This window comes from Trichosurus vulpecula, chromosome 8 (assembly GCF_011100635.1).
Source record: "Trichosurus vulpecula isolate mTriVul1 chromosome 8, mTriVul1.pri, whole genome shotgun sequence".
Taxonomy (NCBI): domain Eukaryota; kingdom Metazoa; phylum Chordata; class Mammalia; order Diprotodontia; family Phalangeridae; genus Trichosurus; species Trichosurus vulpecula.
This window is the reverse complement of record NC_050580.1, coordinates 101,483,027-101,495,747: the sequence shown is the minus strand read 5'-3', so window position 1 is coordinate 101,495,747 and position 12,721 is coordinate 101,483,027. Positions and strand designations below refer to the sequence as shown.

At 39.0% G+C, this 12,721-nt stretch overlaps 1 protein-coding gene across 29 annotated transcripts in view; it reads left to right on the top strand.

Moving 5' to 3' along the window:
• The window catches only part of TCF7L2 (transcription factor 7 like 2), a 238,238-nt gene that overhangs the window by 188,789 nt on the left and 36,728 nt on the right, over positions 1–12,721 (top strand). The window lies entirely within an intron of this gene.

Here is a 12,721-nt window from a genome sequence, read left to right as displayed (position 1 = left end):
TTGATCAATCCTCTCGACATGACAGATTTGCCGCAAGGCCTGGCTCTTTGAGCGCCAGCACTGTGCCTTTTCCCTCCTTTTTTCCTGCACTAATTGGTGAAAGTTTTTTTTTCCTGTGCTAGTGGCAGAGGAAATTCTTTTGAACGTTATCACAATCAAGTGTTGACTTCTTTAGAATTTGCAAGTAGGTTAAGTGAGTATCAACATTCAAGGGGAAAAGCACAAACACAATACATAATGCCACCAAAATTTGATTGTTAAAAGTAAAATTGGGAAAACACATTAGACTATCAGAAAAAAATCCTGAATTGAAGGCATTTATTAAAAGTATGACCTTTTAGAAGGTTTTTTTGGGGGGGGGTGGTGTAGAGAATTGGGGGTGGGGAATGCTGCATTACCGCCACATTTTGAATCTCAAAATTGAAATTGGTTGGAAGTTGAGATTCACTGAGAGAATTTTTTTCTTCTACTTGTGGAATGATCCAGAACGGTAATAATGAAACAATATAATTTAGTATATTATCAATCAAAAAAGATATAGAAATTTGTTTTCTTCTGTATCATTCAATTTCAACCCAAACCATAAGTATTCTTCCCAAAACCCAACTAAGTAAAAAAGGGAAAATATTAGTTCCCCAATTTGGATTGCTTACTAGATCATTGGACTATTAGAAAAAGTTTTAATTTTTTTCCTGTGTTTTCTTAAAAGATAGAAAATTTTGATGGTGATTTAAAACATCAAATATAGAGATAAATTTTGTTTAAAGCTTGTGTCAGTTAAACTCATCATTAGGGGCTCTTTTCTGTAAGGAAAAAAAATGTAATTTACAATGGGTTTAGACATACAATTTGTAGATGTAAAATATTTTTTTAGTTTATATTTATATAAACTATATAAAAATATTTATATAGTTTATAAATATGACTTTTAAATAATCTATGTTTTTTATTTTAAAATTCTATTAGATTATCCATATTTTAGCAGTTTTTAGACTGTATGCACCATGATCTCATATAAAAGAATCAAAGCTAGCTGATTATTTTACAGGCAGACTTCTATATTCGTTCACAAATTACGAATGTAATGATGAGGCATATGTAATCCTGAAAATCTGCTGAAGTAAAATGAAAACAGAACTAAATAAAAAGAATACAAACTTGTGGTAGCCAGTGGTGGAAATGCCAAAAAGATAATCAAAGAGGAAGCTGTTTCTCTCCAATAATTTCTAAGTGGCATGGAATAGAATCAAATGAATGAAATTCTTACCACTCATCTGAAGCCATTTGATAGTTAATTTGCAATAAATCATTTCAGTTTTAGCAGCAAAAATGAGGGCCGAAAGAGTGGAAATCACAAGTCTCAAGTTGGAGGAGCAATCTGTGCATAGAGTTTCCCTCTGCGGTTCTAATTATTCCCCTTATTTTTTTAGAGGGAGGGTACTTTAACGGAAAGAAGCCTAAATTCCCATAATTAATTTTGCCATTGTAAAAATCATTTGCTAAAATTTGCATTATTAACATTATCAAGTCACTAGTTGGTAAGACATCAGACATGATGAGTGTGAAGGGCAGCTTAGGGAGAACTGGCTTTAAACCCTCAGCAGATCGGAGTTAGGATCAAAGGCGCTTGTTTTATGTGGCTGTGCTAGACTTTGAAGTCATGACTGAACCTACAGCACTCATTTCATCAAGTTCACTGGTGTCTTAATAGCAGATCAATAAGTTTCAAAGTCGGAGAGTTAATTTGATACTAGTGCTGATGCGGTCGTGCTGGGGAAGCAGAGAGAGAGAGAGATATTGAAAGAGAGAGAGCACAGCCCATTAACAACTATGATAGAGAGGTCCACAATGATGATGGGGATGGTTATCTGTAACAGTGAAATGATAAGTTCTGTCTGACCTGAAATCAGAAAACTGTAGAATAAAGAGACAAGAGGTCCTCGTTTTAATAAACTTGAATTATATAAAAGGAAAATATTTGGTGTTTTGGTAGTCTTAAGGCTCAGACATAGCTGCGTAGCAAAGTGTGTATATAGAAGATTGTCTTATGTAAATGGGATACTCATCATAAAACAACAAACATGAACAACAACTTCAAAAAAGAGAAAACAGTAGCTAAAAAATACCGCACAGCCTCTCTTTTAAAAAATGAGTCAAATTAGGGCCACTGAAGCTTTTCCTTTCCCTTCCTTCCTTCCTGTTCAAAATCTATATGGGTAAGGAAATGTTTTGTGGGTTAAAAAAAATTCGCATCGACAGATTTTTTTTCACTTCATTATTTGTGTTTTTCAAATATGTGGAATCAGAAATATTCTTTTAAATATTCCCAGGTGACAATATTTGAGAGTTAGGTTTTTTAAAATTCTAACAATAATAATGAAAGGAAAAAAATGGTCTCCTAAAAAACTCAGCTGAAGTCTCAGTACATACTTCCCCATACCCCCCCCCCCATTTTTTTGAGTGTACAGCTCGCACACATAAGTGGAAAGGTGAGAGTCCCTAGTTTCTAGGTACTATCTATCTCTCTTTTGCTATAAATGAATTTGTACCATGCTTTCTGATTTTATAAGTGATGTCTTTTTACTATGCCCCCAAAGTTTTCTTGGACATAAGAAAACCAACAGTGGTAAATTCTGTGGCGCTGTGTGTGTGTGTGTGTGTGTGTGTGTGTGTGTGTGTGTGTGTGTGTGTGTATAAAGTTGGGCCATGGTGCAGAGTATCTTTTTTTGTTGTTTGTTTAGAAGAGATCTTTGTTGTGTTTGTTGCTTAGGTCCTCATGACAGATAAGACTATGCAGTGGTGTGATGATAGTGCTTGACAGTGCTGGTGGCTGTGGCAGGAGGGGATTGGGGAATGTGTGCGTGGGGGAGAATCATAGTTCAACAGAATGATGCTAATCTTGAGAAACATCGAGTAGAAGCCTTTTATTGGGGCGGGGTGCACAGAAAGAGGTGGTATCTTCATAAGAACTTTGCCATCTGTGTATGTACAGCAGCGGCTCCCTAACACCGGAGGTCAGATTCACACCCTTTTTGAACAAAACTCTAATTTAGAATGTTCATCTAAGGGTTGATAATGGTATTAGAAGGCCAGTGGTGGGGTGGTCAGTGGGTGTTGTAGATTAGCGCAGTGGCCATTACAGCTTTAGCTAGACCCCCACGATTCATTGGGTAGATTAACCATCACATCTGCCATTTTATCCCTTTTATTTCTCCCCTTTTACCACATTTAAAATATAAAGGGGGGGAGAGAGGGGGAAAATCATCTCGAAGACAATTGATATGAAACAAGACAGGAAAGTAAGCCGTATCAAAAAGGTCCAAGAAATGGCTATAGCCAGATATATCTATATCTCTATTATCTAGATATTCATCTTTCTGTAGTTATACATACCGTAGGTATAGGTGACATATGTGTGTTGAAATGAACTTGGTGAATTCAAATAAATTGGTTCTATCAGGTAAGCCTCAAGCTTTTGGACTTCATTCCTTTTATTCATCCTGTTTTGCAAAGAAAAGGACCGTGCTTTAATAATTTCTCTTATATATTTCTGTTCTCCAGTTAATTCTGTCCTTCTGGATCTAATATAGTGTTACTGTAATTTCTTTTTTTTTAAAGAATTCAACTAAAACCAACTTATATTTAGACTGGCTACATCCAAAATTAGAAAATCTTAGCTCCTAATATCGTAATAGATACTTTGTCTTTTCAGGGGACTTGATATCTGCTGCTTGTATGTGGGTGTGTTTTTAAGAGTATGCTGTTGCCTCTGTGTTTATTACAGAAAGATGTCACTGTTAAAGGGAATTTAAGAGTTTCTGTAAATGTAATGGTTCATCCTGAATAAAGTGAGAGAGACAGTGCTTGGAATCTGGGGAATAGGGGTGGAAGGAGCTGTAGCTGATGAAGGTGTTTCTTGTCAAATTTGTGTAGGAATTATTTACCGTGCTGCCGACAGTGAAAGTGAAGACATGGAAAATTATCCCAGATGGGACGAATTGCTCGTTCTCTGTTCTTCTTCTTCACTTTTTTTTTTAAAAGGGAAAGATTTCAGAAAAAGTCTTTTCTCTTAGAACACTATGAATAAAATCTGGACAGCTGTCGAAAAAGATATGCCATCTGCATTTTTAAAAAAAAAATTCTAGCCACACCATAACTAAATAGCTTGAATAGTACATCTTTTTTTTTCCCTTTGCCTTCATACATAATGATCTCTACTTCATTAAAAGCGTATTAATCTGGTTCCCAGTCTCTTGGGAGACACCTTAAGATGATGATATTGTGGGTTTTTTTCCCCCCGAATTGTTTAAAAAAAAATTCTAGCAGATTTGGTCCCTGTCAGTCAGAAATAATTGTGTTCTTAATCTTGTCCCTGATGGATGACTCGGAGTTCAGCAACGGGCCGGCTCCAATGACAAATACAATATTAATATTCATTAACTGCTTTGACAATGCTAATTTTGATGCGGTAGTAAAGGGCCTTCCAAAGTTAGCGGCCAAAGCATCAGAGCTGTGCAAGGTGGCAAGATAATTTGTGCTGGTTTGCTGAGCTGAAGGCTTTTAAAGTCTATAGCAAAAAGCTAGGTACCACAAACAAAAAAGAGAAAGGGGAAAAAGTTCTGAAGCATTGGAAGGCAGGGCTGCGGAAATAATACGATCACAGTCCGCTAAAAAATTTGACACCTCTGATGCAGTTTCTTTGAGTGAAATTTCTACAAAGTTGCAACAAAAAAGCATAGCATGGTAAGTCAGCACATTCTTGATTTTGTTTAATCTTTTTGATCTTTTCAATTATCACTATTTGAAGATCAATAGTCATTTTTTCCTACTATGCTTAGAAGACTCGCAGCGGTGGTTTAATATGTGTTAGGACCATTTGCTTTAAAGGAGCACATCCACAAGTTTCTGTGGGTGTTTTTTTTTTTTTTTTTTACTTAGCCAGGACAATTTTTTATACAGTAAATGGTTCTGATTTTTTTTTCCATATTGGGGGCTTTTTTACAGTCTGTTTTTGTTTTTCCTTAAAACTAATAATAATTCAACAAGATTAATAACTGAGCTGTGGATATTGTCCAGGATTTCCGAGGGCAGTTCTGGCTGGCAAGAAAGAAAGGGAAAAAAAAAAAAACAAAACTTAGAGCGGAGCAATCCTCTAACTTTATTCCAAATTCAAATACTTTCTCCCCCTTCTCTGAATGGCATCGAATAGCTATTAAAGCTTAATTTCACTGGAGAACTGCAAAGCACTACTTTCACCAACTTAGGTGAACTTCTTTGGCGTATTGAAATTGCCTTTATGTTTGCCAAGTCGGCAAACAAAATATCAGTCTTTGTTCTTTTGACTGAATTCCGGGGGTTGGGAAAAGAGCTTCTCTTCCCCCTACCTCTGTACTCCCCCCCTTTGGTGGATTGTTATTGAATGGGGGGGGATTTGAGTTATTGTGTTCTTCCCTATCAAGCGAGATAATTCTATGAATGGAACTGTACTTGAGCATCTTTGCTGAAGAGCTGGTGTTGTGTGTCTGGCTCCTGTGTTTATCTGTTCAGTGCAGCTCAGTTGTGAATGGTGTAGGGTGGGTGCTGCCCTCCGGTGGAGCAGCCCAACACCAATGTGATTGCACATCCATGTAAGTACGGTAATATACCCAACGGCAGCATGCTTGAAACCAGGCAGCGTGAAGGAGCCCGATTAAAACCGTTGTAAATGGTAAGCTATCCTTCTCAGCGAACAATAGCCATCCTTTGCATTTGCTTCATGTCGACTGCTCCCTAGTTTGGTTGTTTGTGCATTTCTATTGCATGCTAGTGGCTTCTAGGCTTCGGATTGTTCTCTGTCAATTTGAAATAACTTAAAAGATTGGTGTACTTCTAACTGCTGAGGTGCCTGGTAGAATTGAGGTCTTAGTTTAGTTTTTTTTTTCTTTTAAAAAATTCTATTGGAATACCTTTTTTTTTATTCAGAAACTTGAGTCAGTGACAGAGGAAATGTGCTTTTATGATTTATAATTTAGAGATGAAGTGATCGTGTGGGCTTTGGGTTAATGTCCTCCACAAGGCTACAGTAATATGGTAACCCCCCTTCACATCCCTCCCCATTCCCAAAGTTTTTAGTGAAACAGCAGCATTTTCTCTTTATCACATATAATATTCCCGTATCCGTTGTTCCCCTTTCTCAGAAAAATCTCTAAAAGAACCTACAATAATAAAAACCCAACTAACAAAAAACCCCCAAACATCTAGCAACAAACTTGAAGGGGGTAAGGGAAATGGTTGTGTTCCGGATCAGGGAATATGTGATATAAAAACCAAAGTTCTAGTTTGGTCTTCTCAGCCTTCTTCTTTAACCCCCTCCATGATCTCCCCCACACCCCCCTCCTTTCCAGTGATTGATTGCAATTCCACACTAAAAGAAGTTCTTGGATCTATTTTGGGGAGACCTTGCAACTCCTGATAGTTTAGTTTTAAAAATACACATACATACGCCCACAAAGTTTAGCAGAACCTAGTTAATTAGTGTTCCTTTTTCGCTTTGGCTGACTTGCACACAGTTTGAGGAGTTGTAGTGGCATCATCTGAACCAGAGGGATAGGGCGGTTATCAAGTGGCTTTAGTTTCCTAGGAGGAGTGAGTTGGAAGAAATTCAGAGATTTCATCTCCTGCTTTTTTTCTTCATCACTTTTTTTTTTTGGTGGTAGAAGAGGAACCTGGAATGTGTTGGCCCATCTTGTAGTCTACATCTATCCTCCCTTTTGAAAAAGCCGAAAAATAAATTCTCTGTCCCATCCCTAGAGTTGCTGCACTTTATAAGTTATTGTTACTAAATGATTGCGAACTGTCCATCACCACGGAGAGAACTTGCAGTTTACTTAAGAAATTGCCTTGGTGACAAAGGCAGGCGATGCAGTGTGGTGGTCCCTGTGAATAGAGGGAGGGAAGGCAATTAGCTGCCGTGTTGTTGGGGCTTTTTACTTGTCAAGCTGGAGTCTCATTGCTTTTGTTACTACCATGTAAGGGGAAATAGCAGGGTTTTGTTTTGGTATTAAGGGCCTTAAAGATTGCTGCCTGACACTTACCCAGGAAGGCCAGATAAGTACAGAGAGAGGAGAGAGAGGGGAGTTGTTTGTTTTTTGTTTTTTAAAGAGGATGAAGAATTCTCTCTTGTTTGTTATTATCCTTAAACCCTTCCCGGCCTTGTTTTATTTTGGGGTGTGTGTATGTGTGTGTTTTGGGAAGGAGGAGGTTGTTAACTTGTTTAGTATATTAACAGGTTGTTTAAAAGCATGCATCGTGTAAACAATTCTGTGTGTTTGGAGATAAGGAGTCTAGCAATCAGTTTTCCAAATTAAAAACATCTTCCTTGTGTCAGTGGTAGTGGCAGCCAGAAGGAAATAAATCTTTGCAATTGTTTTTGCTTCTAGCAGGATAGGTGCAAATCCCACGTGGCAGTAGTGTTTTCACTGCCTGTATAATCTACCTCTGTGGGGGAACCCCCTCTCCCTTTTTGGCAAGGGGGAGGACCATAGATTCCTAATACTTTATGGATAGAGGTGGGGTTAGAAGGACTTATTAGCTAGTCAGTCATTTTTATCCCATCATTAGATCCTGTACCTTGTAAAAGAGGATTGACTCTTATTTCTGTGTGTTGTCTGAACTAGCCAGCTCAAATTAAGTAAAAAAAATGTCCTTATATCATTTATGAGGTACAGGAAGAAATAAGTTGGATTGGTAGGATTCTGTGATGGCCTATGCACCCTTCTCACACTTTTTTCCCCCCTGAGAAAACTTGCAAAATACAATAGCTGTTGAACAGTGATCAGGTACTGTGGCTGTTGGAATTCCAGCGAACACAGAAGACTCAAATTCTTCTGGTTGTATCTTTTCCAGAGAGGTCAGTTAAAAACCGTTAAGGCATAGTCAGAGAGGTCAGTTAAAAACCGTTAAGGCAGTGGGTGTGTAGTAAGAGAGAGGACCAGAGCTAAGTCAGGCCCTGTAAAGTGTCACTTCTATGTCAAGGTGACAAGAAAATATACCCTCCCCCAACCCCATTTGTTCCCTGGCAGCTCTTTCCCTAAGATATTTGTTTTGAGAGACTTGACACTCTTCCTGATAAAATGATTCCTTGGTACACTTAGTTGATCATGCTCCCTTATGGCTGGCCAGTATTACCTGCCTACTCTTAGGTAGTACCTGTACTTCGGTAGCACTGTCACTGCTGCCCAAGGTAACAGGAGAGTGAGGGAGGGAGTGACTTTTCCTAGGTGCCCTGAGCAGGCAGAAAAAATAGGCCTGTTTCCCCTCAAAGGCTCCCAAAGTGGTAAAGATTAGGCAACTAGCAGAGGCTCCTCTCCAGTTGTTTTTGCTGCAACCAGCAAAGCTTGGCTACACTTTAGGGAAAAAGGAAAAAGAAAAGACTAAAACACTTTTTTTAGGCAACATGACAGTGGATTTTGAGCATTCAGAATATACCAGGCCCCAAAATTGGAGACATCTTGATCTTTCAAGATGCGTTTTTCAGTACTTTAAGTGAAAGGTGGGAAGGGAGGGGAAGGTGGGAGGGAAAAAAAGGTGAGAAAAGCTTTAAGAAAAATAATAGACAAAAAAGAAAAGCCAAAAACCCCCCCCAAAAAACCAAAACTGGCACAATCCGCATCTCGAAGGTACATCGAAAGTTTTTGAGGTAAAGGGAAGGAAAGCCAAAGCTGTTATGTACCCGAGGGATGCAATTTTAGTGGGGATGGAAGATTTGAGTGGTAAAGGAGCAGCTGTAGCCTCTGGGTTCTCTCTCTTCCAGCAGTTGGGCTGTTGGCATCTCAATTTGAATTGCTGGGTGAGTAGCACTGAGTAGCATATTTGTGTGTGTGTGTGTGTGTGTGTGTGTGTGTGTGTGTGTGTGTGTGTGTGTGAATCTGTGGGTCTTCATACCCTTTTCAGTCCTGACCATTGAACTTCCTCTGTGACTTTTTGTTATTATTCTGGTGGATGTAAGCCCCCCCCCCCCCAAAAAAAAAGAAAAGAAAAAGGGGGAAAAAAGGACAAAGCGGTCACCTCAAGCTGTGACCTTATGCTCTGTATATTTGACAGTACACTTTGAGGGGAACAGTTTTTCTTTTCTTTTTTTATTTTTAAAAGCTTGTCTTAAGTCCCAGTACTTACATTTCTATCACAATGTGAATCTACTTGGTCTACCTTCCCAAATAAAGCCAAGCCCCACTCCAGAAAGGGTATTTTTGTTGGGGCTTTCTATAAAGCTGATTTTTTTTCCTCTTCTTCCCAACCAGGGTGGGCTGGGGATTTGGGGCTTGGGGGGGGGCATGGAGGAGAGACAAAAAATGACACTTCTTCCCAGATAGCATGCTTTCTAAACCTTACATATTTCCAAGCAAGTAGCTTTTCCGGTAGTAAGATTTGTGTAAACTGTGTATGCTTGTTCATATTTTATGCTAGCATTCTGTTATTCTGTCTTTAATTGTGTTTACTTTAAATCTCCAAATTTAGATGCAGGCTTTTAGTGGTTCAGTCTTGCTTCTGGTGTTCATGCTCTCTCAATTCAGAAAATACAGAATGTGTGATTTGTTTTAGAAACCTGAAGAAGAAGCTGATGACAGCCCATTGTGCTGTTAATGATTAGGGAGAAAGCCCTTCTCTGCAATCCCACTTCTGGTTTGGGGAGAAATTAAAATATCCTTTCCAACTGCAGTGACCAACAACTTGGCTGGCCCAGGCTATAAGGCTGCTTGTCCCTTTGAAACCAGAAACATTCGCTTAATTCTTTTCTTCAGTGATCAGACTCATAAACGTTTACATTGATCATATTGTCAAACTGGTATGAAATGGGGGTGTTTGAGGGGTGGGGGAATGGTCTTCCAGTTCTTTGGCTTTTAATGCTTTGCCCCACTGTGTAAATGTGAGAGTGTAAAAAAGGTTTTCCTCTTTTCAACCATGAATGAATGACCAAAGAATGTCTTGATATTTCTTCTTGGCAACATGAAGTATTCAATGAAACAGATTATGTATAAATCCAAAATTTTATGGGAGAGACTACAAATATGTATAGCAAGTATTTCCTTCCCTAAGTTTCTCATTTAATAGGAGTCTGTCCTTTCAAGCCTCTTTGATTATTTTGGAACTTTAAATTTCTTACATGGCTTTCCTAGTTTGTTTGTTTTTAAATGCTGTTGATGAAATGAATCATTCCATTTCTCCTCTTGGAGTCACATATGAAAGAGATGCTTGAAAGTGTAGATTCCTGGACTCAAATGATACAGATATTACAATCTTTGTTCTGTCACAACATGCTCCTGACATACACATTTTCTGAACATGGCAGACCCTGCAACACTGTATTCTTAGGAAAACCTCTCCTTTGTAGCTTGGGGCCAGTGGGGTCCTGGCAGAGGGGGTGTCATAAAATTTTTCCCCTTCTGCAATATTTTGGAATGTGTTGAAATCCTGATATGTCCTCTAGATTACACACTTCTGCATATATTTGCAGTATTCTGTTTCTTTCTCTCTCTCTCTCTCTCTCTCTCTCTCTCTCTCTCGCTCTCTCTCTCTCTGTCTCTCTCTCTCTCTCCTTTTCCCCTCCCTCCCTCCCTTTCTCTCTCTCCCTTCCTCCCCCCCCCCCCCCCCGTCTCTGTTTTAAAATTGAACTGGCTTTAATTCACTATTTGTTTGCATCATTTCCATGTGTTGTCTAAAACTTCTAGTTTACAGTTCACCTTTAGCAGAGGAAGAAACATTGTTTTTCCAATGCAGTTTCACTATTCAGTGGCTCTAAACACACAATGGAATTGTGTTGTCTTCCTACCTTCCTGCCTGCCTTCCTTCTTTCCTTCTTTCCTTCCTTCCTTCCTTCCTTCCTTCCTTCCTTCCTTCCTTCCTTCCTTCCTTCCTTCCTTCCTTCCTTCCTTCCTTCCTTCCTTCCTTCCTTCCTTCCTTCCTTCCTTCCTTCCCCAATGTGGCGGCTTATATATACACAAAAAGCAATTTCTTCTTTTCCTTACCCCACCCTATCATCTCTAATATCTCCCCAGCTCCCAGTAAGTTACTCTGCCCTTTCATAGGTGAGAAAACCCACATGATATATGATAGGACTTCTACAAAAATAATTGTTTTATTGGTGCACTTATACCCAGTGTCGGACAATGATGATACTGTAGGAAAAGACTTAATCATCTCAACGAAGCTGGTAATACATTGACAGTTCATTCTAACTAATTGATGTGAGGTAGGATCAGAAATATCAGATATTGTGAGCTTAATTTTTTCCATGCTATCCCAGATCAGGAGGATGAAATGTCTTCTCCCCTTTTATTTCATATTATATGATATTTTATTAAAACTGTTATTTTTGCGGGGAGATTATATTTTTTGTTTGTTTTTCCTTTTTTGTTTTAAAGGGATTGACTTTGGAAACTTAAGAAAAATTATTTCATTGGGGTTTCTTGAATTGGTGGGATTACTTCCCCGCTCTGTTTTAAAGACCTCGATTTTTTAAGGGGAGCTGTTGTATGCCCTCCTTTCCGATGCCCACATAGTTTCTGTAAACCAAGATACCTACAGTTATTTAAGTTAGCCCTTAATCACAGAACCTCAAAATTACTGAGAAATAGTTTCCCAGTAGGAATGAGATTTCTAATTCTTTACACTTATTTAAGGATGAAAATGGCTACTGTGCTCAGTGGGGATTTACTTAGTAAAACTTGGGAAGCACTGAGACTCGGCTGGGAAAATGAAGTCCTTTTCCCCTTCTTGACAATCCTGCCCCAAACCTCTCCCTCCACCCTATTTAGAACATTGGGATGTTAGAAGATGCTGCTCTACAGAGCAAAAGTGGGCAGGAGCAGGACAAGCCAGAGTCATCCAGGCCACAGGCTGGCTTGGACAGGCAAAGGCATCAATTTCCAAGTGCCTTAAAGGTTAGCTGGGAGAGACACAATAGGATGCTTTCTTTTTATTGGAAACTAAATGAGAAGGAGTAGAAATAAATTATGGTTAATGAACTTAGCAGGAAGTAATTGTTCAAGAGCCTATGAAAGCCCTGCTTAGCCTGAATGAGGTCTGCTCAGAGTTTTCCTGTCATCATTGACTTTTGACAGTTTTAATTATGAGATTGGGTGGTGGTGTGGTGGGGGTGGGGGGTGGGGTGGTGCTGGTGGTGGTTGTTTCCCCTTCCCCTTTTTAAAAGTATAGGAAAAAACATATTGAAGAGGAGTTTGAGCCCCTGGCCATTTAAAGAGATGCCTCGGCTGTCTGTTTTATATGATACTAGTAGGGGTTTATGCATGTATACCATATACGTACTTATATGACTATGTCCGTGTGTGTGTGTGGTTATATGTGTGTATATACATATATGCATGCATACATACACACAGGAGTGTGTGAAAAGTGCTTAAGGTAGTTTGAATCAGTTCTGTGTGTATGTGTATGAGAATTTGTATGAAAATTGATTGCACATTTCTCCTCTCTCTGCCCCCTCCAATCGACTGTGTCATAGAAAGAATGTTAAAAATGCCTGTGTGGGTTCATGAGAACTGATGAGTCGGCATAATTTGGTCACAGACATGGGGAATCTTTGCTTTCTGTTGTAGCCATCTAAATTGGATGTACTTTCAGTGTTTTCTTCAATTAGCACTAGAAAATTTACAGAATCAGGAAACCAAGCAGCTCCCCCAGCCTTCTCAGCATACCAGGTACTCTTGAAGTCGGTAGAAGTGGT